The sequence below is a fragment of the Gorilla gorilla genome, chromosome 17, assembly GCF_029281585.2.
Source record: "Gorilla gorilla gorilla isolate KB3781 chromosome 17, NHGRI_mGorGor1-v2.1_pri, whole genome shotgun sequence".
In the NCBI taxonomy this organism is placed as follows: Eukaryota; Metazoa; Chordata; class Mammalia; order Primates; family Hominidae; genus Gorilla; species Gorilla gorilla.
The window spans coordinates 48981833-49004463 of record NC_073241.2 but is presented as its reverse complement, the minus strand read 5'-3'; positions in this window follow the sequence as shown (position 1 = coordinate 49004463).

The following is a 22631-nucleotide window of genomic DNA, read 5'->3' as shown; positions in this document are numbered from 1 at the left end:
ACTATTCACAACAGCCAAGATTTGGAAGCAACCTAAGTGTCCATCAACAGACCAATGGATAATGAAAATGTGGTACATCTACACAAATGGAGCACTATTCAGCCATCAGAAAGAATAAGATCCTGTCATTTGCAACAACATGGATGGAACTGGAGATCATTAAGTTAAGTGAAATAAGCCAGGCACAGAAAGACAAGTATCACATTTTCTCACTGATTTGTGGGAGGTAAAAATTAAAACAAACTCATGGAGGTAGAGAGTATAAAGATGGTTATCAGAGGCTGGAAAGGGTAGTGAGGGGGACGGGGAGTGGGTATGGTTAGTGGGTACAAAAATATAGTTAGAATAAATAAGACCTAGTATTTGATAGTACCACAGGGTAACTACAGTCTACAATAATTTATTGTACATTTAAACATAACTAAAAGAATATAATTGGATTGTTTGTAACACAAAGGATAAATGCCTGAGATGATAGATACTCTCCCTCAAAATTTCTTTTGTAATTCATTTGAGAACATTTAGCGGCATTTTTTCAGTTGGGTTCTCTATTTTTCTGATAATTTTCTCCTTTTTTTGGTTATATCCTTGTTTTGTTTATTTTTTGATCTTCCATTTGTTTAATGAGGTGTATTTTTACCCAACCTACTACTGTAATGAGGTTCTTAGAGGGGAAAGGGCTATGGGTGCTATTTTGGCCTTTATCTCCTATACATAGGACTTATCTCTGTGAATCCTCATTAGTCTCTCCTTTGCTGCTCCCCAGAACCAACATAAGTCACAGGAAGCTACCACCTCTAACTTGTGAATCCACTACCCAATGCTGTGAACACAGGATTTTCTTATGCAACTTAGGGTAATCACATAGTCTTCGAGAAATATACTTCATAGGCCCTTTTTTAGATGTGGGGCCATGTGTGTACTTTTCCAGTTTCTACTGCCAATCTGCTTTATTTTCATTGATTTTGGAATTTCACCTATTTTGTAGCTCAAAGTTTTAGCTGACTCCTAGTTTTGTGGGAGGTAGGGTTCATTTCTTTTCTTATCTCCCTGTGACTTTCACATATTTTCCTCAAGGGTACAGGGAAATGTTGACTTTACCCCATCGTTGTCAAAGAGGCATTCTAATTACAATTTTTTAGTGTCAAATGCCATTCTGGTGTGAGTTTTAACAAGTAGACATAAAAGAGAAAAACCACAGAAATACTTCATATTTCTTAATTCTGAATTGAATATTTCTGAAATACTACTTAAAAGAGTCTGGGGAAGATTGTTATTACAGCCATGCTGTAGAACTGTTTTATAAAATTTTTTGTAATTGTTTGACCTGCAACTAATATTATTCCCAGGATGTATACATTTCTATAGCAACTCTGCTCGGTATGCAGTAGTAAATCCCTGGCTGACTGAGTCCTATGTGATAAATATCTTTGCTAACAGATTTTTTCATTTCCTTGTAACACATATATATGCATGTATCAATATGTGCATATATAGTTATTACCACAACGTATTTAATCTTCTCATTTTAAAAACCTGCTTAGATCTTGTCAACTGCCCTTCTTTAAATCAAAGAGAAAGCACTGGAGGTAACTTTTGAGAAAATGACTGTTTTTGATTTTTTTCAAACTCATGTATAGAATGATAGGATATTATCTATCCTATCAGAGTTAACCTCATTTAACACCCTCATTTTATAAAATAAGGAAACCAAGAATCAAAAGAACTAAAATTGCCTCCAAGGGCCCAAGCTAATTAGTAGCAGAGACAAAACTTGAACTCAGACTTCCTGATATAAGCTATTCTCTATCACACCAAATTCCATCACCAATAATAGATATTCTAATTTGGCAAAATGGGTTTTAGAAACTTTTCTACATAGTTCTTCTTTACAACTGAAGTTTAGCCTGTATGTACAGTAGAATTTCCTAGAACAAAACGCTAACCATTGCAAGATATAGAAGCATAAAGTCCCAGATACATTCAGGCAGGCATATCTGTACGGAAGTCCTTTTCAATTACTCAGCTTCAGAAGGGCTGCTCTTCTCAAATCTCACTACCCTCATAGCCGTACCATCGTAACTGCAATGCCAACACAATGTCTCTACATTTTTAAATGTAATAATGAAAACGCATAGTTGAAATTGGTCTCTGGTAAATTTAGGTGAGTAGATTAAATTTTGACTCTAATTAAAATGTCGGTTCTGTCAGTTAGAGAATATGTTCACACTTGCCTTTTTATGCTGAAAGTTTCTAATCACCTCAGTGCATCCCTTTGTTTACCCATTCCCCCAATTACTTTCTATCATTCATTCAATGATTTTAAGTTTTCATTCATTCACTTATCTGCTCATTTGTTCAATTAATAATTATTGGGAACCTGATTTTATTATGGCATTATGCTTGGTGCTGTGGGCGGGGGGAAAGAAAGATACATAAAATATACTCTCTGCCCTCAGATCTCCTACTCTTGTATAGAAGATGAGAACTGTTCAGAAGTCATGATGATATGCTGAAAGTGATTGGTACAGAAAATTGTTCATGAAGTAGATGATATAACTTCCAAGAGGAGTGGTGGGGGTGGGGGTGGGATTGCAGAAATCCAGGAAGGCTTCAAGAAATCTGCTGCTGAAACTTGAGGACCAGGATCATGATGGATGGATATGCAGAGAGGCTCTTTTCTTGAGAGCTTGTTTAGAGGTTCTAGCAGGGGAGTGCAGCTACTCCTATACCCTTCATCAAAGACCGGTCCTCCTCTATCAGGGATGGTCTTCCTCTTCGACTGAGCATGCAGCTTCAAGAGGGACACACATGGAGAGGTGAGGGAGGAAGGGGACACCCACCTAGCCAACCAGATCAGCCGGATCAACCCTGGCGATCAATGGGGTGACAGATGTTGCAGGCAGATCGCCCTCACATCCAAGATGCCCCCCCTTTTTTTTAACACATACACCTGTACCTTATACATGCATACACACACACATACATATGCATACATACACCTTGGCCTTTTCTCTCCAAAAGATCCACTCTACCCTGAACCCTATAATTTGCCCTCATATGTGCCTACTTAACCAAATGCACTATCTACTTTCTACATCCAGAGATAGGGAGAAACATAGTAATCTAAGAAAATGGCATGGGGCTAGCACAAACAATCTTGTATCTAAGCATTCCCCCAAATGCTGATGATTTCATGCCACCTGAAATGTAGTCCAATCAATGGAATCTGATATGGATGGTTGGGTTGACCTTTTGGTTGTAATTGTTTCTTTTGTCTAAATCTCTCTGAAGTCCAGTCGATAGTTGCCTTCACCCTCCTTTCCAGTTCTTAGTGACTAGAAGAACTCCTCACACCCTCTCGGAATACCCCACGAATAAAAGCTCCCCACACAAGTAAATAAAGGCTCTGTTTTGTAGGTCTACAAAACCAGAATTTTTTCTTATTTTTTTTTGATAAACTCTTTAAGAAATCATCTGTAGGGTGGTTCGAGGTTCACATTTTGCTCAGCTAGAAATCTTGATCCCTTATCCACATTAACAATTGTGTGGTGGGTACAATGGACAGTAAGTATGGTGGTACACAAAGAAGTTGGTTCATTCTATCGGGGCAAGAACTCAGTTATCAAGAAAGAGTCATAGAACAGAGAAAGGAGTAACACTCCAGGAAAACGTAAAAATTGACCAAACAATTTGGCTATGTTCAGAAAACTGGTTAAATTTTGTTATGGCTTTGGGCTTGGGTAACATAGGGAAGGGAGGAGGCTATACACGGTGAGAGACCAAGTATGTGTGAGCCTTGTTTCAAAAGCCCTGTATGCCATACTAAATATTTTAGATTTTATTCAGTAGACATTTAGAAGCAAGTAGAGGAGTTTAATCAAGAGAGTTGGGTGATCAAATTTACACTTTAGCAATATTGTCCATCAACAAAGAAGAATGTGTATCGAAGGTGTAATAGAATGACAACAGGAAGATAAGTTTGAAGATTTTAAAAATATTCATGTTTCAAATTTCTCTTCCTCTGAGAGAATGTCAATGGGCTTATCTAGGGCTGTAGCAGTGGCAAATGGAGAAGAACAGCCAGAGACTAGAAATATTAGGACTTCCAGGGAAAGATCAGCCTCTTCAATAAACAGTGCCGAGAAAATTGGATATCTATAGGCAGAAGAATGAAACTAGACCCCTATCCTTCACCATATACAAAAATTAAATAAAAATGGTTTGAAGTCTTAAATCTAAGCCCTCAAACTATCAAACTACTAAAATAACACATTAGAGAAACTCTACAGGACATTGATCTGGGCAAGGAGTTTTTCAGTAATACTCCACAAGCACAGGCAACCAAAGCAAAAATGGACCAATGGGATTATATACAGCTAAAAATCTTCTGCACAGCAAACGAAACAATCAACAAAGTGAAGAGACAACCCACCAAATGAAAAAAAAATTTGCAAGCTACCCATTTGACAAGGGATTAATAACCAGAATATATAAGGAGCTCAAAAAAACTCTATTTATTGCGGCACTATTCACAATAGCAAAGACTTGGAACCAATCCAAATGTCCAACAATGATAGACAGGATTAAGAAATTTTGGCACACATACACCATGGAATACTATGCAGCCATAAAAAATGATGAGTTCATGTCCTTTGTAGGGACATGGATGAAGCTGGAAACCATCATTCTCAGCAAACTATCGCAAGGACAAAAAACCAAACACTGCATGTTCTCACTCATAGGAGGGAATTGAACAATGAGAACACATGGACACAGGAAGGGGAACATCACACACTGGGGCCTGTTGTGGAGTGGGGGAAGGGGGGAGGGATAGCATTAGGAGATATACCTAATGTTAAATGATGAGTTAATGGGTGCAGCACACCAACATGGCACAAGTTTACATATGTAACAAACCTGCACGTTGTGCACATGTACCCTAAAACTTAAAAGTATAATAAAAAAGAAAAACATCTGATAATTGAATTAAAAGATGAGCAAAAGGCCTGAATGCATATTTCTCAAAAGAAGACATACAAATGGAGAAAAGGGAACCCTTGTACACAGTTGTTGGGAATGTAAATTGGTACAACTACTATGGAGAACAGTTTAGAGGTTCCTCAAAAACCTAAAAGCAGAACTAACATATAATTCAGCAATTCCACTCCCAAAAGAAAGGAAATCAGCATATCAAAGATATTTCTGCACTCACATGTTTATTGCAGCACTATTCACAATAGCCAAGATTTGGAAACAACCTAAGTATCCATCAACGGAAGAATGGATAAAGAAAATGTAGTACATATATATAATGGAGTATTTTTCAGCCATAAAAAAGAAAAGAGTCCTGTCATTTGCAACAACATGGATGGAACTAAAGGTCATTATATTAAGTGAAATAAGGCAGGCATAGACAGACAAACTTCACATGTTCTCACTTATTTGTGGGAGCCAAACATTGAAACAACTGAACTCATGAAGATAGAGATTAGAAGGATGGCTTCCAGGGACTAGAAAGGGTACTGGGCAGGGGGTGGTTGGTGGTGGGAAGGGTGGGGATGGTTAACAGGTACAAAAAATAGAAATAATAAATAAGGCCTACTATTTGCCAGCACAACAAGGTGACTATGGTAAAAAATAATTTAATTGTGCACTTTAGAATAACTAAAAGAGTATAATTGGATTGTTTGTAACACAAAGGATACATTCTTGAGGGGGTGGACACCACATTTTACATGATGTGATTACTATGCATTGCATGCCTGTATCAAAACATCTCATTTACCACATAAATATACATACCTACTGTATACCTACAAAAATTAAAAGTTAAAAAAATTGTAATAGACATGAAATCATGTAAATCATTATGTATCCTTTTAAAGCATTTATAACAAAGTTGGGAACTATTACGTAGTATATTTTATTCATCAAGGAAACATTAAAATTGAACAACACAAAAGCGTCATAGTGGGATAAGAAATTAACAGTGGAAGGAGAGCATAGGCACAGATGATATCAGTTCAGAGAATAAAGGAAATCACTGTAGGTTTTGTGGACGAAGATAATGAGATTTGAACTTGACCTTGAAGATTAGGTGGACTTCAGATAGGCAAAGAGAAAAGGAAGGAAGGATGCCATGGCATTATTGAAGCTCCAGTCAGTTTCTCTGTGACTGAACAGTCTAGAGGAACCACATGCAGCAAATGAGGCGTACACTTTCTAGGATATTCACAGGCAACATGCAAAAAGACGCAACTGAAGGAAAATGGAATGTGAGCCTGCAATTTCCCCCTGTAGATGAGAGACAGCATATCAAGAACCAAGGAAATTTTACACAGCAGTGTTCTTTGAAGTAAATTTCTTTACCAAAAAGAAATGTGATTTTTTTTTAAAAAAAGACACAAAAGGGAAAAAATTTACTAGCTGAGAGCTTTAATCATCAAAACTTTTTTCTCTTGTATTGCTATTTATTACTATCACTTGCCAAAGTCCCAGAGGCTGCGTAGGTGATAAGCAGGTTTTGTTGTCCTCACATCTTTTCAAAGAGCACTGACTCTGTGCCCAACTGGTGCACCTGTGTGCTGGATGAGAAATCACACAAGTGAAACACAGTCCCTGCCCTGTGTGAGCTGATCTACCATGCCATGTCACTATGCTCTTTGTGTGATCCTTCATTCAGAGGAACAGAAACAGGGTTCGGTGACTAAGAAAAAGTTTTGAAATACAAGAGCACATCTGCAAATTTGAAAATCATTTTTGAAGTCAGAAATTCTGTAGTGAACTTTAATTGACATTCACTTGGCCCCTACAACATGTTCTGTAAGATGCACTTTCACTAACTTCAAGTCTTTTTCTAGAGCAAACACATTCAGAGTTCCCAGTGTTTGATTCCAGCCCCACATACAAAAAAAAAAAAGTTACCTGGTGATAGAAAGAAATCAATCATAAAGATTTGCCAGCTTCAAGGAGTAAAAGAACAGAAAGATCTTTAGATAAATAACAAGGAAAAAATAGCACCCAATAGACCTCAAGTTTACCTTCTGAACAGCAAGGGGAAAGGAAAGAGGGACACCTTCAGGGAAATGAATGGATAGTGTAAGTCCCCACCCATCCTTTTCAACAAATCAATTAAAGTTAATTACATTGTTTTGCTTGTTTTAACATAGGTAAAGAGACCAATGACAGCACACTTTATAAATCCACAGAAGCAGACATCAGAAATCATTTACAGATAAAGCTGCAGAAGACTGGCCAAGAGATTGACAGTCAATGGATACAGGTCTGGGTAATCCTAATTCATGAAATAGCACTCAATTCCAGGTTTTGCATGTGAGTATAATGAATGAGTTTTTAATTCTGCTGAATATTTATTCTAAATGCAGTCCCCAAACTTAACATTGGACATATGTTCTAAAGTATTTTTTGTCAACTAAATGTCAACTAAATTTTTTGACAACTAAATTTTTTAACATTGGATATATGCTCTAAAGTATTTTTTGTCAACTAAATGTCTTAACATAAATCTGGATTTTCTATTTTTCCCAGGCATTGATAAAGAAGCTATGGTATTGAGGAACATTCCATGAAATAGTTATTTTGGAGAATTCATGAAAATGTTCACAGAAAAAGTTGCCACAAAAATGGATAAAGAAAATGGAGTGGCAATAGATTATATTATGTATTTTATAGACTCGTCCATTGATTCTCATTCTTTCTGGCCTAAGTTTTTATTTATTACCTTATATGTACTTTCTCAAAAATGTGATACACACTTAGAAAAATTAACTTTCTGAAGCAACATTGTATAGGGGATAAACCACTATCCTGATTTGTCCGCTCTGAGCACAAGAATCATGGCTACAAAAGGTAGTTAGGATAAACCTACTATGACACCAACACTGTATGAAGTCAATAAAAGAGGCAGTTAAGAACAATTTTATGAATTCCATGAAACAAGAAAAAAATGCAGGCTAAATTACCAAATAAGCAAATGTGTATAAAAATAGTAAGTGCTACTATAGAATTGAGATGTTTGTTTTTTCAAAAACAATTTACTTTTTTTCTCAATGACTCAATCAGAGCTAGAAAAACAGAATCTATTCTGGGTGTGATGGTTAATAGAGTGTCAACTTGATTGGATTGAGGGATACAAAATATTAACCCTGGGTGTGTCTGTGTGGGTGTTGCCAAAAGAGATTAACAGGGCTGGGGAAGGCAGATCCACCCTTAATCTGGTAGGCACAATCTAATCAGCTTCCAATGAATATAAAGCAGGTAGAAAAAAACTGGATGCTTCCTGCCCTCGAACATCAGACCCCAAGTTCTTCAGTTTTGAGACTCAGACCAGCTCTCCTTGTTCCTCAGCTTGCAAAGCCTATTGTGGGACCTTGTTATCATGTAAGTTAATACTTAAGGAACTCCCCTTTATATATATGTGTATATGTATCCTATTAGTTCTGTCCCTCTAAAAGAACCCTGACTAATACAGATATTGGTACCAGGAGTTGTTCTAGAGGAACAGAATATTAAGGATGGAGTTCTTTAGTTAGTTTTGGGGTTTCTGGAGTTGGCTGCTTAATATGATTAGACCCCAAAATGCTAAGGACTCTACTTTTAATAGTATAGAGAACACTGATAGTCCTTGGTGTGAACTGTTTAGAGAGTTATGCAAATTAATGCATTTGACACTCCTGATTCACCACTCGTGAGAGGCAAGGAGTTTGGGTGTGTTACTGTGGCCTATTTATCAACTGACCTGAAAGGCTGCCAGTTTTGAATGGGATCCAGAACAGGAGAAGGCTCTACAACAGGTCCAGGCTGCTGTGCAAGCTGCTCTGCCACTTGGGCCATATAACCCAGAAGATCCAATGGTGCTTGAGGTCAGTGGCAGATAGGGATGTTGTTTGGAGCCTTTGGCAGGCTTCTATAGGTAAATCACAGCGGAGGCTTCTAGGATTTTGGAGCAAGGCCCTGCCATCTTCTGCAGTTAACTACTCCCCTTTTGAGAGACAGCTCTTGGCCTGTTACTGGGCTTTGGTGGAAACTGGACGTTTGACTATGAGTCATCAAGTCACATGCAACCTGAACTGCCTATCATGAACTGGGTGCTTTCTGACCCATCTAGCCATAAAGTGGGTCGTGCACAGCAGCATTCCGTCATCAAATGGAAGTGGTATGTACATGATTGGGCTCGAGCAGGTCCTGAAGGCACAAGTAAGTTACATGAGGAAGTGGCTCAAATGCCCATGGTCTCCACTCCTGCCACCCTATCTTCTCTCCCCCAGCCTGCACTGATGGCCTCATGAGGGGCTCCCTATGATCAGTTGACAGAGGAAGAGAAGACTAGGGCCTGGTTCACAGATGGTTCCACACGATATGCAGGCATCACCCAAAAGTGGACAGCTGCAGCACTACAGCCCCTCTCTAGGACATCCCTGAAGGACAGTGGTGAAGGAAAATCTTTCCAGTGGGCAGAACTTTCATCACTGCACCTGGTTGTGCACTTTGTATGCAAGGAGAAATAGCCAGATGTGCGATTATATACTGATACATGGGCTGTAGCCAATGGTTTGGCTGGATGGTCAGGGACTTGGAAGAAGCATGATTGGAAAATTGGTGACAAAGGAATTTGGGGAAAAGGTATGTGGATGGACCTCTCTGAGTGGTCAAAAACTGTAAAGATATTTGTATTCCATGTAAGTGCCCACCAGTGGGTGACCTGATCAGAGGAAGAGTTTAATAATCAAGCGGATAGGATGACCTGTTCTGTGGACACCACTCAGCCTCTTTCCCCAGCCATCCCTGTCATTGCCCAAATGAGCCCATGAACAAAGTGTCCGTGGTGGCAGGGATGGAGGTTACACATGGGCTCAGCAACATGGACTTCTACTCACCAAAGCTGACCCAGCTACGGACACTGCTGGGTGCCCAATTTGCCAACAGCAGAGACTAACACTGGGCCCTTGATATGGCACCATTCCTCGGGGTGATCAGCCAGCTACCTGGTAGCAGGGTGATTATATCAGACCTCCTCCATCATGGAAAGGACAGAGGTTTGTCCTCACTGGAATAGACACCTACTCCAGATATGGGTTTGCCTATCCCGCACACAATGCTTCTGCCAAGACTACCATCTGAGGACTTACAGAATGCCTTATCCACCGTCATGGTATTCCACACAGCGTGGCCTCTGACCAATGCCCTCACTTAGTGGCTAAAGAAGTGCGGCAGTGGGCTCATGCTCATGGAATTCACTGGTCTTACCATGTTCCCCATCATCCTGAAGCAGCTGGATTGATAGAACGGTGGAATGGCCTTTCAAAGTCACAATTACAGTGCCAACTAGGTGACAATACTTTGTAGGGCTGGGGCAAAGTTCTCCAGAAGGGCATGTATGCTCTGAATCAGCATCCAATATATGGTACTGTTTCTCCCATAGCCAAGATTCATGGGTCCAGGAATCAAGGGGTGGAAGTGTAAGTGTCATCACTCACCATCACCCCTAGGGATCCACTAGCAAAATTTTTCTTCCTGTTTTCACGACATTACGTTCTGCTGGCCTAGAGGTCTTAGTTCCAGAGGAAGGAACACTGCCACCAGGAGACACAATGATTCCATTAAACTGGAAGTTAAGCTTGCCACCTGGACACTTTGGGCTCCTCCTACTTTTAAGTCAACAGGTTAAGAAGGGAGTTACAGTGTTGTCGGGGGTGATTGACCCAGACTATCAAGATGAAATCTGTCTACTACTCCACAACGGAGGTAAGGAAGAATGCTCATGGAATACAGGAGATCCATTAGGGCATCACTTAGTATTACTATGCCCTGTGATTAAGGCCAATGGGAAACTACAACAGCCCAATCCAGGCAGGACTACAAATGACCCAGACCCTTCAGGAATGAAGGTTTTTCACTTCACCAGGAAAAATCCACGCCTGCTGAGGTGCTTGCTGAAGGCAAAGGGAATACAGAATGGGTAGTAGAAGGTGATAGTCATCAATATGAGCTACGACCACATGAACAGCTACAGAAACAAGGACTATAACTGTCATGAGTATTTCCTCCTTCTTTTATTAAAAACATGTTCGTGCATGCATACCTTTGTACTAAGAAAATGCCTTCATTTTATTTCCTGACATAAAATTTATTGACTTCAGACCAGCATTTAAATATTGTTAACTTTATGTAATAGTATTTGGGTTGGAGATTGGTGCGTTTCTGGTTGTACAAAGGATAGTTGTTTTATGTTAGGTGTAATTATGACCTAATTTTTTTTTTTTTTTTTTTTTGAGACGGGGTCTCATTCTGTCACCCAGGCTGGAGTGCAGTGGTGCGATCTCGGCTCACTGGAACCTCTGCCTCCCAAGTTCAAACAATTCTCCTGCCTCAGCCTCCTGAGTAGCTGGGACTACAGGCGTGCACCACCATGCCCGGCTAATTTTTTGTAGAGATGGGGTTTCGCCATGTTGGTCAGGATGGTCTTGATCTCTTGACCTCATGATCCGCCCGCCTCAGCCTCCCAAAGTGCTGGGATTACAGGCGTGAGCCACTGTGTCCGGCCTAATTATGACCTCATTATTATCTTTATTTGAAGATCATGTATAATCTCAGGAGATGTGTATGGGTTCAAGTTGACAAGGGGTGGACTTGTGATGGTAAATATTGAGTGTCAACTTAATTGGATTAAAGGATGCAAAGTATTTATCCTGGGTGTGTCTGTGAGGCTGTTGCCAAAAGAGATCGACATTTGAGTCAGTGGGCTGGAGAAGGTAGATCCACCCTTAATCTGGTGGGCACAATCTAATCAGTTTCCAGGGAATATAAAGCAGGCAGAAAAAAATGTGAAAAAGAGAGATAGGCCTAGCCTCCCTGCCTACATCTTTCTTCTGTGCTGGATGCTTCCTGCCTTTGAACATCGGACTCCAAGTTCTTCAGTTTTGGGAGTTGGACTGGCTCTCCTTGCTCCTCAGCTTGCACACTGCCCGTTGTGGAGCCTTGTGATCGTGTCAGTTAATATTTAATAAGCTCCCATTTATCCATCTATCATCTATCTATCTATCTATCTATCTATCTATCCATCTATCTATCTATCTATCTATGTATCATCTATCCATCCTGTTAGTTCTGTCCCTCTAAAAGAACCCTGACTAACACACTAGGTCTCTGAATTTTTCCTTTTTGTTCACTGTCTACTTTTTCCTATTCCTTTTCTGCATATCCATTAAAATATTCTAAGCAGATGCAGAACTTTCTTATGCCAGATTCTTACTATTACTTTGAAAAATTTTCCATCTCTAAATCTGTAATTACTCACTAAATACCTAGGATTTATTAGTTATATATCTAAGGAAATTGGTTTCACCAAAAATGTTCCTTTAAAACACCTGTTGCTTATTATATTCCTAAGAATGAATAGTCTATATCTATTCATATCTATATCTGTATCTCTATATCTCCAGTTGCACTCAAGGACAGAGTGAACAATCAGGGGCTGTGGGAGGCAGGTTTTGGAGTATGAAGAAGGTGAGGGCCCCCTGGTTCCCAAAGAAGAATGTGATTGGCTTGTTTAAATACTGTGGGCTGCCAGGGAAATGAAGCCCACTACTCAAGCATAAGCAGGAACTGCATTTGGTCTTTTTGATATGGTGAGTTGTTTGGTTAGAAGACCTTATGCACAGGATCACAGTGGTGGGGGGAAACTTGTGATTAGGCAATTTGAGGCTCTCCCAATTTCATCAGCGGTCCAGGCAGCATAAAATATTAATTTTGAGTCTTATACCACATTTACCTGTGGAAATGTACAGTAGTAGATAAAGACAAATGCCACACAATTGGCAGGTATAATTTTACTCATGATGGTTTATGAAATTTCTTAGATATTATCCATCTTGAAGGAAAACTACTTCTCACCCATTGAACATCCAGTGATAAGGAAATTACTGGTTCTTTATAACTTTGGCAATGAGTTAGTGCCTTAACACTCTACTATGGTACCTAAGAAAGCAAGCTACTACTTTGTTATCTCAGCATGTCATCCTACTCTTGTTTCTAAAGATGACCAGTCCTCCTTAGGTATTTTAGTATACTGTGTTCATTAGACATACACATGGCTTCAGTAAAGCTCTGGAGATATTCTACATGAACATCACCAGTTATCCTTTTATTCTTATTGCAACATGTAGAGGCACTTAAACCTCACACTTCTCAAAAAAGTGTTCCCTAAAATAACTTCCTCTGATACAACAGCAATAAGCACCAACACTATCTCGGGGCTGACTATTGGAAAAATGCTTGAACTCCCATTAGGCACTCTTAATAGATAGTACTAATTTATTCTTAACCACTAAGTGCTTTGAATGTGACTGAAGGGTTTAGTTTCTTTATCAAGGTTAAACATATCTCAACAATATTGATTCTATATTCTTTTTTTCAAGATATGAAGGTTTTCAGAAAACTACTTGCCACACAACAGTTCTGATCTCAGTCCGCTTAGTCTATGTCAGTCAGCTTGGGCTGCTCTAACAAAATACCACACACTGGGTGGCTTACACAGCGGAAACTTATTTCTATTAAAGGGTGGAAGTTCAACATCAGGATGCCAGCATTGTTGGGCTCTAGCAAAGTCTGTCTTCCTGGCTTGCCAGTGGCCACCTTCTCACTGTGTCATCACATGACACCAAGAGACAGCAAGCAATCTCTCTGGTGTCCCTTCTTGTAAGGGCACTCTAATCACATCATGAGGGCCCTACCCTCATGACCTCATCCAAATCTAATTGCCTTCCCAAATCCCCATATCCAAATACATCACATTGGAGGTTAGGGCTTCAACATAGGAATTTGTGAGGAAGGACATAATTCAGTCCCTGATAGAAGTGTCATATTTCCAAAGACAGCATTTTTCTCTCCGGTATTAACTCCCAATCACCTTGACTGACCTTGATGTCCTCAAAATTTCCTCAGGTATACATTTGCAAATGATCTCATCCACTACATTCTTTAAAAATACTATTGATTATTTTTTCTGATTATAAAATAACACATTTTCAAAGATGGCCAAATAGGAACAGCTCCAGTCTATAGCTCCCAGTGTGAGCAATGCAGAAGATGGGTGATTTCTGCATTTCCAACTGAGGTTCATCTCACTGGGACTTGTTGGACAGTGGGTGCAGCCCATGCGAGTGTGAGCTGAAGCAGGGCAGGGTATCACCTCACTCAGGAAGCACAAGGGGTCGGGGAATTCCCTGTCCTAGCCAAGGGAAGCCGTGACACATGGTACCTGGAAAATCGGGACACTCCCACCCTAATACTGTGCTTTTCCAACAGTCTTAGCAAACGGCACACCAGGAGATTATATCCCGCACATGGCTTGGAGGGTTCCATGCCCACAGAGCCTGGCTCACTGCTAGCACAGCAGTCCGAGATCAAACTGCAAGGCGGCAGCGAGGCTGGGGGAGGGGCACCTGCCATTGCTGAGGCTTGAGTAGGTAAACAAAACAGCCAGGAATCTTGAGTTGGGTGGAGCCCACTGCAGCTCAAGGAGGCCTGCCTGCTTCTGTAGACTCCACCTCTGGGGGCAGGGCATAGCTGAACAAAAGGCAGCAGAAACCTCTGCAGACTTAAATGTCCCTCTCTGACAGCTTTGAAGAGAGTAGAGGTTCTCCCAGCACGGAGTTTGAGATCTGAGAACGGACAGACTGCTTTCTCAAGTGAGTCCCTCACCCCTGAGTAGCCTAACTGGGAGATACCTCTCAGTAGGGGCCGACTGACACCTCATACAGCCAGGTGCTCTTCTGAGATGAAGCTTCCAGAGGAAGGATCAGGTGGCAACATTTGCTGTTCTGCAATATTTGCTGCAGCCTCCGCTGGTGATACCCAGGCAAACAGGGTCTGCAGTGGACCTACAGCAAACTCCAACAGACCTGCAGCTGAAGGTCCTGACTGTTAGAAGGAAAACTAACAAACAGAAAGGAATAGGATCAACATCAACAAAAAAGACATCCACATCAAAACCCCATCTGTAGGTCACCAGCATCAAAGACCAAAGGTAGATAAAACCACAAAGATGGGGAGAAACCAGAGCAGAAAAGCTGAAAATTCTAAAAATCAGAGCGCTTCTTCTCCTCCAAGGGAACACAGCTCCTCACCAGCAATGGAATGAAGCTGGATGGAGAATGACTTTGACGAGCTGACAGAAGTAGGCTTAAAAGATCAGTAATAACAAACTTCTCCGAGCTAAAGGAGGATGTTTGAACCCATCACAAAGGTGCTAAAAACCTTGAAAAAAGATTACATGAATGGCTAGAATAAACAGCGTAGAGAAGACCTTAAATGACCTGATGGAGCTGAAAACCATGGCATGAGAACTACGTGATGCATGCACAACGTTCAGCAGCCGATTCAATCAAGTGGAAGATAGGGTATCAGTGATTGAAGATCAAATGAATGAAATGAAGTGAGAATAGAAGTTTAGAGAAAAAAGAATTAAAAGAAACGAACAAAGCCTCCAAGAAATATGGGACTATGTGAAAAGACCAAATCTATGTCTGATGGGTGTACCTAAAAGTGATGGGGAGAATGGAACCAAGTTGGAAACACTCTGCAGGATGTTATCCAGGAGAACTTCCCCAACCTAGCAAGGCAGGCCAATATTCAAATTCAGGAAATACAGAGAATGCCACAAAGATACTCCTCGAGAAGAGCAATCCCAAGACATGTAATTGTCAGATTCACCAAGATTGAAATGAAGGAAAAAATGTTCAGGGCAGCCAGAGAGAAAGGTTGGGTTACCCACAAAGGGAAGCCCATCAGACTAACAGCTGATGTCTCAGCAGAAACTCTACAAGTCAGAAGAGAGTGGGGGCCAATATTCAACATTCTTAAAGAAAAGAATTTTCAACCCAGAATTTCATATCCAGCCAAACTAAGCTTCATAAGTGAAGGAGAAATAAAATACTTTACAGACAAGCAAATGCTGAGAGATTTTGTCACCACCAGGCCTGCCCTAAAAGAGCTCCTGAAGGAAGCACTAAACATGGAAAGGAAGAACTGGTACCAGCCACTGCAAAAACATGCCAAATTGTAAAGACCATCGAGGCTAGGAAGAGATTGCATCAACTAACGAGCAAAATAACCAGCTAACATCGTAATGACAGGATCGAATTCACACATAACAATATTAACTTTAAATGTAAATGGGCTAAATACTCCAATTAAAAACAAAGACTGACAAATTGGATAAAGAGTCAAGACCCATCAATGTGCTGTATTCAGGAGACCCATCTCACGTGCAGAGACACACATAGGCTCAAAATAAAGAGATGGAGGAAGATCTACCAAGCAAATGGAAAACAAAAAAAAGGGTAGGTTGCAATCCTAGTCTCTAATAAAACAGACTTTAAACCAACAAAGATCAAAAGAGACAAAGAAGGCCATTACATAATGGTAAAGGGATCAATTCAACAAGAGCTAACTATCCTAAATATATATGCACCCAATGCAGGAGCACCCAGATTCATAAAGCAAGTCCTTAGGGACCTACAAAGAGACTTAGACTCCCACACAATAATAATGGGAGACTTTAACACCCCATTGTCAACATCAGACAGATCCACAAGACAGAAAGTTAACAAGGATATCCAGGAATTGAACTCAGCTCTTCACCAAGCAGACCTAATAGACTTCTACAGAACTCTCCACCCCAAGTCAACAGAATATACATTCTTCTCAGCACCACATTGCACTTATTCCAAAATTGACCACATAATTGAAAGTAAAGCACTCCTCAGCAAATGTAAAGAGCAGAGATTGTAACGAACTGTTTCCCAGACCACAGTGCAATCAAATTAGAACTCAGGATTAAGAAACTCACTCAAAACTGCTCAACTACATGGAAACTGAACAACCTGCTCCTGAATGACTACTGGGTACATAACGAGATGAAGGCAGAAATAAAGATGTTCTTTGAAACCAATGAGAACAAAGACACAACGTACCACAATCTCTGGGACACATTTAAAGCAGTGTGTAGAGGGAAATTTATAGCACTAAATGCCCACAAGAGAAAGCAGGAAAGATCTAAAATTGACACCCTAACATCACAATTAAAAGAACTAGAGAAGCAAGAGTGAACACACTCAAAAGCTAGCAGAAGGCAAGAAATAACTAAGATCAGAGCAGAACTGAAGGAGATAGAGACACAAAATACCCTCCAAAAAATCAATGAATCCAGGAGATGGTTTTTTGAAAAGATCAACGAAATTGATAGACTGCTAGCAAGACTAATAAAGAAGAAAAGAGAGAAGAATCAAATAGATGCAATAAAAAATGATAAAGAGGATATCACCACCAATCCCACAGAAATACAAACTACCATCAGAAAATTCTATAAACACCTCTACGCAAATAAACTAGAAAATCTAGAAGAAATGGATAAATTCCTTGACACATACACCCTCCCAAGACTAAACCAGGAAGAAGTTGAATCCCTGAATAGACCGATAACAGGCTCTGAAATTGAGGCAATAATTAATAGTCCACCAACCAAAAAAAGTCGGGGACCAGACGGATTCACAGCCGAATTCTATCAGAGGTACAAAGAGGAGCTGGTACCATTTCTTCTGAAACTATTCCAATCAATAGAAAAAGAGGGAATCCTCCCTAACTCATTTTATGAGGCCAGCATCATCCTGATACCAAAGCCTGGCAGAGACACAACAAAAAAAGAGAATTTTAGACCAATATCCCTGATGAACATCAATGCAAAAATCCTCAATAAAATACTGGCAAACCGAACCCAGCAGCACATCAAAAAGCTTATCCAACATGATCAAGTTGGCTTCATCCCTGGGATGCAAGGCTGGTTCAACATATGCGAATCAATAAACGTAATCCATCATATAAAGAGAACTAAAGACAAAAGACACATGATTATCTCAATAGAGGCAGAAAAGGCCTTTGACAAAATTCAACAGCCCTTCATGCTAAAAACCCTTAATAAACTAGGTATTGATGGGATATATCTGAAAATAATAAAAGCTATTTATGATAAACCCACAGCCAATGTCATACAGAATGGGCAAAAACTGGAAGCATTCCCTTTGAAAACTGGTACAAGACAGGGATGCCCTCTCTCACCACTCCTATTCAACATAGTGTTGGAAGTTCTGGCCAGGGCAATCAGGCAGAAGAAAGAAATAAAGGGTATTCAATTAGGAAAGAGGAAATCAAATTGTCATGTTTGCAGATGACATGATTGTATATTTAGAAAACCCCATGGTCTCAGCCCAAAATCTCCTTAAGCTGATAAGCAACTTCAGCAAAGTCTCAGGATACAAAATCAATGTGCAAAAATCACAAGCATTCCTATACACCAATAATAGACAAACAGAGAGCCAAATCATAAGTGAACTCCCATTCATAATTGCTTCAAAGAGAATAAAATACCTAGGAATCCAACTTACAAGGGATGTGAAGGACCTCTTCAAGGAGAACTACAAACCACTGCTTAATGAAATAAAAGAGGACACAAACAAATGGAAGAACATTCCATGCTCATGGATAGGAAGAATCAATATCTTGAAAATGGCCATACTGCCCAAGGTAATTTATAGATTCAATGCCATCCCCATCAAGCTACCAATGACTTTCTTCACAGAATTGGAAAAAACTACTTTAAAGTTCATATGGAACCAAAAAAGAGCCCACATTGCCAAGACAATCCTAAGCAAAAAGAACAAAGCTGGAGGCATCACACTACCTGACTTCAAACTACACTACAAGGCTACAGTAACCAAAACAGCATGGTACTGGTACCAAAACAGAGATATAGACCAATGGAACAAAACAGAGCCCTCAGAAATAATACCACACATCTACAACTATCTGATCTTTGACAAACCAGACAAAAACAAGCAATGGGGAAAGGATTCCCTATTTAATAAATGGTGCTGGGAAAACTTGGGTAGCCATATGTAGAAAGCTGAAACTGGATCCCTTCCTTACACCTTATACAAAAATTAATTCAAGATGGATTAAAGACTTAAATGTTAGACCTAAAACCATAAAAATTCTAGAAGAAAGCCTAGGCAATACCATTGAGGACATAGGCATGGGCAAGGACTTCATGACTAAAACACCAAAAGCAATGGCAACAGAAGCCAAAATAAACAAATGGGATGTAATTAAACTAAAGAGCTTCTGCACAGCAGAAGAAACTACCATCAGAGTGAACAGGCAACTTACAGAATGGGAGAAAATTTTTGCAATCTACTCATCTGACAAAGGGCTAATATCCAGAATCTACAAAGAAACAAATTTACAAGAAAAAAAATCAAACAATGCCATCAAAAAGTGGGCAAAGGATATGAACAGACACTTCTCAAAAAGAAGACATTTATGCAGCCAACAGAAACATGAAAAAATGCTCATCATCACTGGCCATCAGAGAAATGCAAATCAAAATTGCAATGAGATACCATCTCACACCAGTTAGAATGGTGATCACTAAAAAGTCAGGAAACAACAGGTGCTGGAGAGGATGTGGAGAAATAGGAACACTTTGACACTGTTGGTGGGACTGTAAACTAGTTCAACCATTGTGGAAGACAGTGTGGCAATTCCTCAGGGATCTAGAACTAGAAATACCATTTGACCCAGCCATCCCATTACTGGGTATATACCCAAAGGATTATAAATCATGCTGCTATAAAGACACATGCACACGTATGTTTATTGCAGCACTATTCACAATAGCAAAGACTTGGAACCAATTCAAATATCCAACAATGATAGACTGGATTAAGAAAATGTGGCACATATACACCATGGAATACTATGCAGCCATAAAAAATGATGAGTTCATGTCCTTTGTAGGGACGTGGATGAAGCTGGAAACCATCATTCTGAGCGAAAACCAAGCACTGCATGTTCTCACTCATAGGTGGGAATTGAACAATGAGAACATTTGGACACAGGTTGGGGAACATCACACACCAGGGCCTGATGTGGGGTGGAGGGATGGGGGAGGGATAACATTAGGAGAAATACCTAATGTAAATGACAAGTTAACGGGTGTAGCACACCAACATGGCACATGCATACATATGTAACAAACCTGCACGTTGTGTACATGTACCCTAGAACTTAAAGTATAAGTAAAATAAAATAAAATAACACATTTTCATTCCAGAAAATTTAGAACATAGAAAAATACAAAGAAGAAAACTGCAACTAACATAAACATCTATCTTATTTTGTTTCTTTTAAATTGTACTGCAGTTTTTGGGGATGTATTATTTTCAGAAAGATATATTATCTACTGAATTCGTTGGGTGAAAGGCAACATAAATACTTCATATTTGACTTTTATGATGCCATGTGGGTTGAAGAATTTTGTTGTATATAATGAATGCTAAGCCTTCAAAAATTGTATGTTTATATTCAGATATTCATTTTGCAATGAATAAAATAGACAAATCCCTGCCTTCAAAACAAATGTTAGCCCCTTCTAAATAATCACAAATTCTTAATTTTAAAAATTCTGAATAGAAGAGGGTTTATTCTAGTTTGGAATATAAAAATATCCTGTACAGAGAGCCTGGCTAATAAATATCCCATAACATAAGGGCATCATGCAGAAAATAGAATTATTCTTAAGTTTTTAATAACAGAAAAGCTATATTTCTTTACATAAAATAAGTTTTACTGGGGGGAATATTAGGGGAACGCAAGAGTTTAGAGGATTACTGTGATGTGAACACCATCCATTCTATGTTTAAGGAGCAAAATGGCAAAATAATTCAACTCTAAGAATGTTGTCAAGAGGCTGTGAGAATCTTCAGTAAACAAGCTAGACATCTGTTAGGGAGCCCTGGGGAAGGAAGTGGACACAATAGGAAATATAAGCAGCAGACATTAGCTATGAAAATCTAACATCAACTTTCAGAGTCAGAACTGCAAAGACTGTTGAGGACAAGGTGTTCCTGCTCCAAAAGAAAGTCTTGAAAAGTTTCCTAAACTTCCCATGTTGGTGTCACACTGAAATACAAAGAGATTTTAGCCTCACATTCCCCAATAAATTAATTTCTGTGCACTTGTGCTTCATCTGTGCTTCTCCACTTTCTTCTCTCCTGAAACTCATGGTTAACAAATGGTTCAAGTCTAAAAGTTAATTTAATGGTGTGTAACTTTTGATTTATGATTTCCCCCTCTTTTCTTGACACATGGTACTGGTACTTCTTATTTATTTCTACCTCAAAATAAATCATCCACAATTCCAAGTCCATCTATAGTTGGTCATTTTTAGAGTCTCTGATGTGCTGCTACTGGAAAGTAATAGAAAACATCTCATCACAATCAAGTTTCATAGGGATGAGAAGCAGTTGAGTATCAAACCTACTGGCAATAATCACTTGATTTCATATGATTTCTCTATGTAGACAAAGCTTATACAGAAAAGCTGGTTTCAGGCAGCCCTTCCTCCTTCCTTATTTTCCCTCTCTACAGAACTTCTGTGTCTTTATCACCTCTGTTCCTGGACTCAACTGCCATCCTCTTGTATTAAATGGAGTAAGATTTTTGCTTTTACTATCACTCTTAATTGACACATAATAATTGTACATATTTATGTGGTATAGTGTGATTCAGTATGATATTTTGAAACATACGTACAATGTGTAATGATTAAATCAGGGTGATTAGCATATCCATCACTTCAAACATTCATCATCTCTTTGTGTTGGGAACATTCAACACAAGGTTTGTTGCTTCAAAGGTAAAATAACTTTCCAGAAGAAAATATAGGGAAGCAAAGATTTCTTAGGACACAAAAATCACAAACCATAAGAGAAAAAAATATTGAGTTGGATGTCATCGAAATTTAAAATATCTGCTCATTGTAATCATTACTAAGAAAATAAAAACGCAGGGGACTGAGACAAAATATTTGTAATGCTTATATCTGACAGAGAACTTGAATACAGAATATATGTCTTAAATAATAACAAAAGCCAATTTTAAAAAATGGGCAAAAGGATAACTAAACACATGATAAAATGCTCAACATTATTAGTAATCAGGGACGTGCATATTAAACCACAATGAAATGCCACCAATTGATTAAAATTGCTAAATTTTTAAAAATGAAAATAAGTGCTAGGTGAGAACATGAAGGAGCTAGAAATCTGATATATTGCTGGTGTGAATATAAAATGGTACTCTCCTTTGAAGAGAAATATGACATTTCCTTGTAAAGGGGACATACAATACATTAATTTTTCTCCTAGGTGTTTATCCCCCCAAATAAAAAATATATATCCACACAAAGACTTGTACATGAATGTTTATGGTAGCTTTATTTATAATAGCCCAAACCTTAAAACAACCAAAGTGTATATCAGCAGGAAAATGAGTAAACAAATTGTAATTTATCTATACAGCTGAAGACTACTTGGCAATAAAAATGATTTACTGATTAATGCGACAATATGGATAAAACTCTAAAATATTATGCTGAGCGAAAGAAGTAAACACCAATGAGGACCTATTATATGACTCCATTGAGACGAAAGTCTAGAACACAAATCTAACCTGTAGTTACAGAAAGCAGATTAGATTTTACCTGGGGATAG